We start from the raw sequence: 12811 nt of genomic DNA, 5'->3' as shown, positions 1-12811 counted from the left end.
CTAATCCCCTGTTCTGTTCTGTGAAGAGAAACAGATCGTGAGTTCCTAATAGCACGGAACGCCGCTCCGTCACTTCCTCTAGGTCAGTCCCCTCCCCCTACAGTTAGAACACACAGTCAGGGGAACACATTTAACCCGCTTGATCACCCCCCTAGTGTTATCCCCCTTCCCTGCCAGTGACATTCATACAGTAATCAGTGCATTTTTATAGCACCGATCGCTGTATAATTGTCAATCATCCCAAAAAATGTGTCAAAAGTGTCCGAAGTGTCCGCCGCAATGTCGCAGTCATGATAAAAAATCGCAGATCGCCACCATTACTAGTAAATAAAATATAATAATAAAAATGCCATAAATCTATCCCCTATTTTGTAGACGCTATAACTTTTGCGCAAACCAATCAATACACGCTTATTGCGATTTTTATCACCAAAAATATGTAGAAGAATACGTATTGGCCTAAAATGAGGGAAAAAATAGCTTTTAAAAAAAAAAAAAAATTGGGGATATTTATTATAGCGAAAATAATTGTGGTTTTTTTTTCAAAAAAGAAAGCTCTAGTTGCAGGAAAAAAAAAAAAAAAGACGTCAATTTTGTTTGGCTGTAGCGTTGGACCGTAGATGTGGTGTATCTGGATAAAGGAAGGCCCGTAGACGTGGTGTATCTGGATAAAGGAAGGCCCGTAAACGTGGTGTATCTAGATAAAGGAAGGCCCGTAGACGTGGTGTATCTAGATAAAGGAAGGCCCGTAGACGTGGTGTATCTAGATAAAGGAAGGCCCGTAGACGTGGTGTATCTAGATAAAGGAAGGCCCGTAGACGTGGTGTATCTAGATAAAGGAAGGCCCGTATACGTGGTGTATCTAGATAAAGGAAGGCCCGTAGACGTTGTGTATCTAGATAAAGGAAGGCCCGTAGACGTGGTGTATCTGGATAAAGGAAGGCCCGTAGACGTGGTGTATCTGGATAAAGGAAGGCCCGTAGAATTGGTGTATCTATATAAAGGAAGGCCCGTAGACGTGGTGTATCTGGATAAAGGAAGGCCCGTAGACGTGGTGTATCTGGATAAAGGAAGGCCCGTAGACGTGGTGTATATGGATAAAGGAAGGCCCGTAGACGTGGTGTATATGGATAAAGGAAGGCCCGTAAACGTGGTGTATCTAGATAAAGGAAGGCCCGTAAACGTGGTGTATCTAGATAAAGGAAGGCCCGTAGACGTGGTGTATCTAGATAAAGGAAGGCCCGTAGACGTTGTGTATCTAGATAAAGGAAGGCCCGTAGACGTGGTGTATCTGGATAAAGGAAGGCCCGTAGACGTGGTGTATCTATATAAAGGAAGGCCCGTAGACGTGGTGTATCTGGATAAAGGAAGGCCCGTAGACGCAGTGTATCTGGATAAAGGAAGGCCCATAGACGTGGCGTATCTGGATAAAGGAAGGCCCGTAGACGTGGTGTATCTGGATAAAGGAAGGCCCGTAGACGTGGTGTATCTAGATAAAGGAAGACCCGTAGACCCAGTGTATCTGGATAAAGGAAGGCCCGTAAACGTGGTGTATCTAGATAAAGGAAGGCCCGTAGACGTGGTGTATCTGGATAAAGGAAGGCCCGTAGACGTGGTGTATCTGGATAAAGGAAGGCCCGTAGACGTAGTGTATCTGGATAAAGGAAGGCCCGTAGACGTGGTGTATCTGGATAAAGGAAGGCCCGTAGATGTGGTGTATCTGGATAAAGGAAGGCCCGTAGACGTGGTGTATCTAGATAAAGGAAGGCCCGTAGACGTGGTGTATCTAGATAAAGGAGGGCCCGTAGATGTGGTGTATCTAGATAAAGGAAGGCCCGTAGACGTGGTGTATCTGGATATAGGAAGGCCCGTAGACGTGGTGTATCTAGATAAAGGAAGGTCCGTAGACGTGGTGTATCTGGATTTTGCAAAAGCATTTGACACAGTTCCCCATAAACGTTTGCTGTACAAAGTAAGGTCTGTTGGCATGGACCATAGGGTGAGTACATTGATTGAAAACTGGCTACAAGGGTGAGTTCAGAGGGTGGTGATTAATGGGGAGTTCTTGGACTGGTCAGGGGTGGGTAGTGGGGTCCCCCAGGGTTTTGTGCTGGGACCAATCCTATCTAATTTGTTCATAGACGACCTGGAGGATGGGGATGGGGGAAACAGCTCAATCTCTGTATTTGCGGACATTACTAAGCTAAGCAGGGCAATAACTTCTCCGCAGGATGTGGAAACCTTCCAAGAAGATCTAAACAAATGAATGGGGTGGGCAAGTCATGTCAAATGAGGTTCAATGTAGAAAAATGTAAAATAATGCATTTGGGTGGCAAAAATCTGAATGCAATCTGTAGACTTATTCTGTCTGGAGAAGACGATTATGAGAGGGGATATGATTTCAATATACAAATACCGGACTGGTGACCCCACAATAGGGAGAATACTTTTTTGCGGAAAGGAGTTTAACAAGACTCGTGGCCACTCATTAAAATTAGAAGAAAAGAGGTTTAACCCTAAACTATGTAGAGGGTTCTTTACTGTAAGGCTGCTTTCACACTGGGGCGAGAGCAGCGTCGGCGGTAAAGCGCCGCTATTTTTAGCGGCGCTTTACCGTCGTTTTAGCGGCGGTGCGCGGGCGCTAGCGGGGTGGTTTTAACCCCCGCTAGCGGCCGAAAAGGGGTTAAACCCGCCCGCAAAGCGCCGCTGCAGTGGCGCTTTGCCGGCGGTATTGCCGCGGTGTCCCATTGATTTCAATGGGTAGCAGCGGTATAGGAGCGGTGAATACACCGCTCCTTCACCGCTGCAAAGATGCGGCTGGCAGGACTTTTTTCACCGTCCTGCCAGCGCATCGCTCCAGTGTGAAAGCCCTCTGGCTTTCACACTGGAGTTAAAGGGGCCGGTTTTTTTCAGGCGTTACACAGGCGCTATTTTTAGCGCTGTAACGCCTGAATACCGCCCCAGTGTGAAAGCAGCCTAAGAGCGGCAAGGATGTGGAATTCCCTTCCACAGGCGGTGATCTCAGCGGAGGGCATCGATAGTTTCAAAAAACTATTAGATAATCACCTGAACAACCGCAACATACAGGGATATACAATGTAATACTGACATATAATCACACACATCGGTCGGACTTGATGTCTTTTTCTGACCTCACCTACTATGTAACCATGTAAGCTCTAATGAGCTGGCCCTCTGGTTCCTCCTGTATTAAATTGTATTTTAATTGTACTGTTTGCTCATTTGTTGTAAAGAGCTGCGTAAACTGTTGGCGCTATTTAAATCCTGTATAATAATACTATATAAAATCTGTATAATAATACTATATAAATTCTGTATATAATAATAATATATAAATCCTGTATAATAATAATATTATATAAATCCTGTATAATAATAAAAATAATAATATATAAATCCTGTATAATAATATTATATAAATCCCTGTATAATAATAATAATAATAATATATAAATTCTGTATAATAAAAATAATAATATATAAATACTGTATAATAATATTATATAAATCCTGTATAATAATATTATATAAATCCTGTATAATAATAATAATAATAATAATATATAAATCCTGTATAATAATGCTATATAAATCCTGTATAATAATAATAATAATAATATAAATCCTGTATAATAATGCTATATAAATCCTGTATAATAATAATAATAATAATAATAATAATATATAAATCCTGTTTAATAATAATATATAAATCCTGTATAATAATAATAATAATAATAATATATAAATCCTGTTTAATAATAATATATAAATCCTGTATAATAATAATAATAATATATAAATCCTGTTTAATAATAATATATAAATCCTGTATAATAATAATAATATATACATCCTGTATAATAATAAAAATAATAATATATAAATCCTGTATAATAATACTATATAAATCCTGTATAATAATAAAAATAATAATATATAAATCCTGTATAATAATATTATATAAATCCTGTATAATAATACTATATAAATCCTGTATAATAATAAAAATATTAATATATAAATCCTGTATAATAATAATAATAATAATAGTATATAAATCCTGTATAATAATAATATTAATATATAAATCCTGTATAATAATACTATATAAATCCTGTATAATAATAATAATATATAAATCCTGTATAATAATAATAATAATATATAAATCCTGTATAATAATACTATATAAATCCTGTATAATAATAATAATATATAAATCCTGTATAATAATACTATATAAATCCTGTATAATAATAATAATATATTAATCCTGGATAATAATAATAATAATAATCTAAATAGAAATTGTAACATTTTTCAGGCACTGTACACAATTTCCTGAATTGCGACTGAACAACTGTTGCAGAAAGAGCAAGGGGTGGGTAGAGGCATAAAAGGTACGGAGGGTAAGAGGAAAAAATGAAAAGCTAGAAAGAGAAAAGGAGGAAGGGAGGATGACCAGCCATGGAAAATACGCAAATTAGTAAGTCTTCTCGGTGTTACAATTGTTATCAATTTTTTACCGATTGTAACTACGTTCTTAGTCGCTAAATATTATTATAGGTCAAGTCCTGTTCTTTACTTTCATCTCTAGAAATATCTCTCATTATTGTAGAAATATATAACTCTGAATCCCCTGCGGATATATGAAGAAACGGATCTTTGGAAGTTTTTACAAGATGAGGAATGTCCTGAAGTCGCGGTTTGTTGAAGCTTTTCGTTGGTTTTTACGCATGGAGACCCGTTTTTAATGTGCATCTGAGCTGAATTTTGATGCCTGATTTTTTATTTTTTTTTCTACCGAAAAATTTTAAGAATAAAAATATCTTTTTAAGCTGTGTTACTTGTGTATTACTAGGGCAGTGATTCTCAACCAGGATTCCTCCAAAGGTTGCTAGGGGTTCCTTCAGCATTGGGCAATTTCTGCCTCTCGGCTAAGTTCCCAGTGACAACATTGATCTTTTTAGTTATCTATAAGAGGGTAATTCTTCCCAATGACCACAAGTATAAGGACCATTCTTCCCACTGACCACAAGTGTAAGGACCATTCTTCCCACTGACCACAAGTGTAAGGACCATTCTTCCCAATGACCACAAGTGTAAGGACCATTCTTCCCAATGACCACAAGTGTGAGGACCATTCTTCCCAATGACCACAAGTGTAAGGACCATTCTTCCCAATGACCACAAGTGTAAGGACCATTCTTCCCAATGACCACAAGTGTGAGGACCATTCTTCCCAATGACCACAAGTGTAAGGACCATTCTTCCCACTGACCACAAGTGTAAGGACCATTCTTCCCAATGACCACAAGTGTAAGGACCATTCTTCCCAATGACCACAAGTGTGAGGACCATTCTTCCCAATGACCACAAGTGTAAGGACCATTCTTCCCAATGACCACAAGTGTAAGGATCATTCTTCCCAATGACCACAAGTGTAAGGATCATTCTTCCCAATGACCACAAGTGTAAGGATCATTCTTCCCAATGACCACAAGTGTAAGGACCATTCTTCCCAATGACCACAAGTGTGAGGACCATTCTTCCCAATGACCACAAGTGTAAGGATCATTCTTCCCAATGACCACAAGTGTAAGGACCATTCTTCCCAATGACCACAAGTGTGAGGACCATTCTTCCCAATGACCACAAGTGTGAGGACCATTCTTCCCACTGACCACAAGTGTAAGGACCATTCTTCCCAATTACCACAAGTGTGAGGACCATTTTTCCCAATGACCACAAGTGTAAGGACCATTCTTCCCAATGACCACAAGTGTAAGGACCATTCTTCCCAATGACCACAAGTGTAAGGACCATTCTTCCCAATGACCACAAGTGTAAGGACCATTCTTCCCAATGACCACAAGTGTAAGGACCATTCTTCCCAATGACCACAAGTGTAAGGACCATTCTTCCCAATGACCACAAGTGTGAGGACCATTCTTCCCAATGACCACAAGTGTAAGGACCATTCTTCCCAATGACCACAAGTGTAAGGATCATTCTTCCCAATGACCACAAGTGTAAGGATCATTCTTCCCAATGACCACAAGTGTAAGGATCATTCTTCCCAATGACCACAAGTGTAAGGACCATTCTTCCCAATGACCACAAGTGTGAGGACCATTCTTCCCAATGACCACAAGTGTAAGGATCATTCTTCCCAATGACCACAAGTGTAAGGACCATTCTTCCCAATGACCACAAGTGTGAGGACCATTCTTCCCAATGACCACAAGTGTGAGGACCATTCTTCCCACTGACCACAAGTGTAAGGACCATTCTTCCCAATTACCACAAGTGTGAGGACCATTTTTCCCAATGACCACAAGTGTAAGGACCATTCTTCCCAATGACCACAAGTGTAAGGACCATTCTTCCCAATGACCACAAGTGTAAGGACCATTCTTCCCAATGACCACAAGTGTAAGGACCATTCTTCCCAATGACCACAAGTGTAAGGACCATTCTTCCCAATGACCACAAGTGTAAGGACCATTCTTCCCACTGACCATCACACTAATGTATCATTAATTGTAGATTTCTAATTTTTAGCAGGGGGTTCCCTGAGACCAGAGAACTAATTCAAGGGTTCCTCTGTGTTGAAAAGGTTGAGAAAGGCTGTACTAGGGTATTATTCATTTCCATAGGGCCCCTAAAGCAGTACAATACAAAGATCTTGTTTTCGGTGATGTGTAGGGTTGCAGGTTAACAGGGTTGATCCTGAAATTCGGATGGTGGTAAATTTGGAGCGAGTTTAATGAATTTGGCTGTCCTGAGCCAAATCCAAATTTCTTAGTCATTATTTAGTGGTCCAGATTTCCAAAAAGCTTTTGGGAGGAAGGGGGCCAAGGGTTGCTCCAAAGGCTGTTTCTACCTTAAATCTGTTTCGGCTGTTCTCGGGGGGGGGGGGGGACCCTTAGCTTGACTGCCGATCCCGCTTGATCCCCTTCTTCTACATTGGTACCCCCTTGAAGAATTTTTAAAGGACACATCTCAGGCTGTTTTTGTTTTTTTTGTTTTTTTCCTTGGCCCCATCGTTTTTGCCAGACAGTGCTGCAATGACTTACCAGATCATTATATAAAAAAGATTAAGGATACCGGATACCCAGCCTGGGACGTGTGCCTTTTCATGCCTAAAGCCCCATACACACTATCAGATTGTCTGCTGATTTTTTCCTTCAGGTTTACCAAAACCATGTAGTAGAAGGGCCTGCCTGATTGCATACACATTGAAACCCCTAAGGTTTGACCTCATATTACATGGTTTTGGTAAATCTGATGGAAAAAATCAGCAGACAATCTGATAGTGTGTATGGGGCTTAAGCCTATTTATGACATATGTTGCTTACAAGATAAAATCTGTATTTTTTTTTGCTAGAAAATTACTTAGAACCCCCAAACATTATTAATATTTTTTTTTTTAGCAGAGACCCTAGATAATAAAATGGTGATCGTTGCAATATTTTATGTCACACGGTATTTGCGCAGCGGTCTTTCAAACTCACTTTTTTGGGGGAAAAAAAGACACATTCATGAATAAAAAAACAAAAAAAACGAAACAATAAAGTTAGCCCAATTTTTTTGTATAATGTGAAAGAGGATGTTACGCCGAATAAATAGCAACCCAACATGTCACGATTTGAAATTGCGCACATTCGTGGAATGGCGACAAACCACCATACCTAAAAAATCTCCATAGGCGAGGCTTTTAAAAAAATGTAACGGTAACCAGGTTAGAGTTTATGCCTTGTACACGCGATCGGAATTTCGGGCAGCAAAAGACCGATGAGAGCTTTTCGGCGGAAAATGCGACCGTGTGTGTGCGCTCCATTGGACTTTTGCTGAGCGAATTTCCGCCAGCAAAAGATTGAAAGCAGGTTTTAAATTTTTCGGTCGGAAAAAGTTTCGATTGGAAATTCCGATCGTCGACACCAATTCCGACGCGCAAAATTCCTACGCGTGCTCGCAAACAATTTGACGCATGCTCGGAAGCATTGAACTTAATTTTCTCGGCTCGTCGTAGTGTTGTACGTCACCGCGTTCTTTGGCAGTCGAAAGTTCAGCCAACCTTTGTGTGACCGCTGCAGTCAGCGGCGCATTGCGAGGGGAATATCTCCTAAACCATACAGGTTTAGGAGATATTTTTTTTACCTACAGGTAAGCCTTATTATAGGCTTACCTGTAGGTTAAACTTATAAAAATGACTATACAACCACTTTAAAGCCGAGGCCGCATATGTGCATACAGTCGGCGCTAAGGGGTTAAAAACTACTCGTAATAATATTCGGTATTGGCGCAACCCTAAGCCCTTGTACACACGATCGGACATTCCGACGGAAAATGTCCGATCGGACCGTGTTGTCGGATAATCCGACCGCGTGTGGGCTCCATCGGACTGTTTCCGTCGGAATATCCGACGGACAAAGTTTTAGAGCTGGGCTATAAAACTTTCCGACAACATGATCCGATCGGACTCTGTCTAATCATGTGTAGAGAATTCCGATCGGACAAAGTGCCACGCATGCTCAGATCAAATTCCTAGACCAAAGCTATTGGCTACTAGCCTGAACGTAGTCCCGTCGTAACGAAATAACGTCGTCATGTTACATACGATCGGATTTTCCGACAACTTTGTCCAACCGTGTGTATGCAACACCAGTTTCGGACAAAATCCGTTGGACAAAATCCGACGGATTTTGTTGTCGGAATGTCCGACCCGTGTGTACAAGGGCTAAAAAAAGACACAAGTCCATTCAGTCCGACCTACAATTTTAATTTATAGGCTGCTGTGAAAAAAAAAAAAAATTTTTTTTTTGGATCCTAGTTTAGGTTTCCATTGAAACCAATTTCCAGTTCCGAAATTCCAGTTTTTCGGAAAGGTCACTCATTTTTTTTTTAAAAGTTCAGCCAAACCCCATCTGATGGAATTTTTTCTCGAAGTTCTATCATCCCTACAGGTTGATAGATTTGCATTGTGAGCCCATGTCTGGTCTGCCGCTGTGCCTGCAGTCCTACCGATGGAAGTAGCTAAGATGTGAGCGGAGCCTCCATAATGCGTTGTACACATCGCCGTCCACCTCTGATGAGGATAGCCGAGATACAAAACTTAGCTTTCTACAATTCGAAACGTGTTTATATTATTGGCAGAAATAAAAAATATTAATAAAGCAGTGTCCTTAAATTTGCCCTCCAGCGTACGTGTTATTATTTTTTTGGCTCACCCTATTTGTGTTCCACCAAGAAAGTAAAAAAAATGTAATTAATAAAAATAAATATTACCTGCGCAGGATGTTGTCTTCTTATATATAATCCATGGTGTTGGAAGACCATCCATTCAGGAATGTGGGTGGTCAGTTCATTGGCCAGTAGGGGAGGAGACCTGTGCTCCTCGGAGAAGAAGGTCCATGTGCAAAATCTGATGGCCTCAGACAGCCATGAGGTTCAGTGACTACTAGGAGCTCATTCTAGGTGCTGACAGAATAGCAGACTGGAAGCAATTATGTGGTTTCTGGTAACGTTTTAGCTCTTTAGGTGACTGAACGCCGGGTTTCTCTTTCAGTTTCTGCGAGAGATTTTTTTTACAAACCTTTAAAGCGCCAGTGCATGCCTTACCTACAACACATCCAACAACTAAAGGCCCCGTACACACGATCGGACTTTTTGACAACAAACATGCAAATTAGCTGTTCTGGAGCAACATCCGACCGCGTGTGTACGCTCCATCGGACAAACTTTTTCCGTTTTCATCGGACTTTTGTTGGCTGTGCGAATGAACAAACGTTTTGACAACATAAGTCCGATGGAGCAAAGTCAGATCGCGTGTACGCAAAAAACCATCGGACTTTTGTACAAGGTACAAACACGCATGCTCAGAGCCAATGCAAAAGATCAGATAACAATACAGAAGTTGACCAAAGGGTGGCGCTGGAGTAATTGAACGTCCTCTTTTGAAGTGTCGTCAGTACGTTGAAACGTCACTACGTTCGTGTTTGTTGCCTAAAAAAGTCAGATTGTGTGTATGCAATACAAACTTGTGGACTACGCCCTTTGTACAAAAGTCCACGGGAAAGTTTGTACAAAGTCCGATCGTGTGTATGAGGCTTTATGATGTGAAGGTGCCCTCTTGCACCTAATGTCTCACCCCCCAAAAAAAATATGTCCTGACTATTTATTCCTGATATTATCATTTGACATTTATGAGAATCTGTGCCGGTAATCCTCTTCTCCAGATCCCGTTAGCGTTTTTGGGCTTTGTGTGTTGGACATCACTTCTTATGCCCCTGTACACACGATCGGACTTTCCGCCAACAAATGTTGGCTAGCAGGTTCTCAAATTTTTCAAGCCGGAAGCGTTGTAAAACTAGCGTTTCGTAATGGAGATATCATATGACTATTGAACTTCCTTTTTATCGGCTCGCCATACATCTTGTAAGCCTTGTAACGTCACCACCTTCTTAATTGTTGGACAACATTTGTGTGACCGTGGTGTATGCAAGACAAGCTGGAGCCGACACCCTTTGAACAAAATTCCCACGGTTTTGTTGTCGGAAAGTCCGATCGTGTGTACGGGGGCGTTAGTCATCATTACATTCTACGGTGAGAGAAAAAGGTATTTGATCGGCTGCTGATTTTGTCTGTTTTGCCCACTGACAAAGAAAGGATCAGTCCAGGGCTGGACTGGGACAAAAATGTGGCCCTGGACTTCATCATGACCGGCCCACTTTAATTTTGAGCGTCTCCATCAGCAATTCCCCTTACATCAGAGTGTCCTCCCCCCCCCCGCCCACGTGTACTCACAGTTTTGAAGGTAGCTTCTGGTTCCTCTCTCCAGTCATTGATAAGTGACAAGTGATAAGGGGAGAGAGGATGGAACGTCTGTCAGCTGTCTATCTCCCCCTGCAGGCTGGAGGGAGCAGAAAGCCCAATGCTATCTCCAGCAAGTGACGGCAGCTGCTCCTCCTAACAGGAGTGAAATTGCGATCACACACTGTCAGAGAGGAGAGGCTCCAGGACTGCACCTGACTGGCCCACTGGGCCATCGACCCACGGGAAACTCCCTGTAGTCCCGATGGCCAGTACATGCCTGGATCAGTCTATAATTTTATATCATTTTATTGGTCGGTTTATTTTAACAGTGAGACACAGAATAACAACAAAAATATCCAGAAAAACACATTTCAAATAAAGTTATAAATCGATTTACCGTATTTATCGGCATATAACACGCACGTTTTTCCCCTTAAAACCAGGGGAAAATCGCGGGTGCGTGTTATACGCCGATCCTCTGCGATTTTTGCACAATTTTTGAGCCTCTGGGCGGCTTCCAGCTGCCTTCGGCCCTTCTCGCGGCTTTCGGCCCTTCTCGGCAGCCGAAAACCACTGAGAAAGGCCGAGAGTGGCCGAAAGCTGATGAGAACGGGCAAAGGCGGCCGAAAGCCACAGAGAATGGCCAAAGGCAGGCAAAAGCCGCCGAGAACAGCCGAAGCCGGGCGAAAACCGCGAGAAGGGCCTAAGGCGGCCGAGAACTACCGGGTGCCACCGAGATACACAGGACATCTCGACGGCGCCATTTTTAAAAATAAAATCTGAAATTAACACTGACAAGGGGACAACGATGCATAAGGCTGCATGACAAGGCTGCAATGATGGACAGGCTGCATGACAAGGCTGCAATGATGGACAGGCTGCATGACAAGGCTGAAATGATGGACAGGCTGCATGACAAGGCTGAAATGATGGACAGGCTGCATGGCAAGGCTGAAATGACGGACAGGCTGCATGACAAGGCTGAAATGACGGACAGGCTGCATGACAAGGCTGAAATGACGGACAGGCTGCATGACAAGGCTGAAATGACGGACAGGCTGCATGACAAGGCTGAAATGACGGACAGGCTGCATGACAAGGCTGAAATGACGGACAGGCTGCATGACAAGGCTGCAATGACGGACAGGCTGCATGACAAGGCTGAAATGATTGACAGGCTGCATGACAAGGCTGCAATGACGGACAGGCTGCATGACAAGGCTGAAATGACAGACAGGCTGCATGACAAGGCTGAAATGACGGACAGGCTGCATGACAAGGCTGAAATGACGGACAGGCTGCATGACAAGGCTGCAATGACGGACAGGCTGCATGACAAGGCTGCAATGATGGACAGGCTGCATGACAAGGCTGAAATGATTGACAGGCTGCATGACAAGGCTGCAATGACGGACAGGCTGCATGACAAGGCTGAAATGACAGACAGGCTGCATGACAAGGCTGAAATGACGGACAGGCTGCATGACAAGGCTGAAATGACGGACAGGCTGCATGACAAGGCTGAAATGACGGACAGGCTGCATGACAAGGCTGCAAATGACACTGATAAGGCTGCTTTGATGGGCATTTAAATGTACGTTTTTTTTCCTTAAATTTCCCTCCTAAAAGTTTTATTCCTTAAAATTCCCTCCTAAACTTGGGGTGCGTGTTATACGCCGATAAATACGGTACATTTTAATGAGTGAAATAAATATTTGACCCCTTCACAAAGCATGACTTAGTACTTGGTGGCAAAACCCTTGTTAGCAATCACAGAAGTCAGACGTTTCTTGTAGTTGGCCCCCAGGTTTGCACACATCTCAGGAGGGATTTTGTCCCCACTTCTCTTTGCACATCCTCTCCAAGTCAGTAAGGTTTCCAGGCTGGTAACTCGATCATTCAGCTCCCTACACATATTTTCTATGAGATTAAGATCTGGAGACTGACTAGGCCATTCCAGGACCTTAAT

The 12811-nt window shown here is 42.2% G+C and overlaps 1 long non-coding RNA gene across 1 annotated transcript in view; it reads right to left on the bottom strand.

Annotated features, from left to right (window-relative positions):
* Positions 1–9516, bottom strand: part of LOC143984207 (uncharacterized) — a 78252-nt gene extending 68736 nt beyond the window's left edge. The window contains exon 1 of the long non-coding RNA XR_013274721.1: positions 9316–9516. This is a non-coding gene — a long non-coding RNA (uncharacterized LOC143984207). The remainder of the gene's footprint in view (positions 1–9315) is intronic.
* Between the last annotated feature and the right edge of the window lie 3295 nt (positions 9517–12811).

Source organism: Lithobates pipiens, unplaced genomic scaffold (genome assembly GCF_037356315.1).
Source record: "Lithobates pipiens isolate NorthernLeopardFrog02 unplaced genomic scaffold, aLitPip1_a1.2 Scaffold_16, whole genome shotgun sequence".
Lineage (NCBI taxonomy): Eukaryota > Metazoa > Chordata > Amphibia > Anura > Ranidae > Lithobates > Lithobates pipiens.
This window is presented reverse-complemented; position numbering and strand designations above follow the sequence as displayed.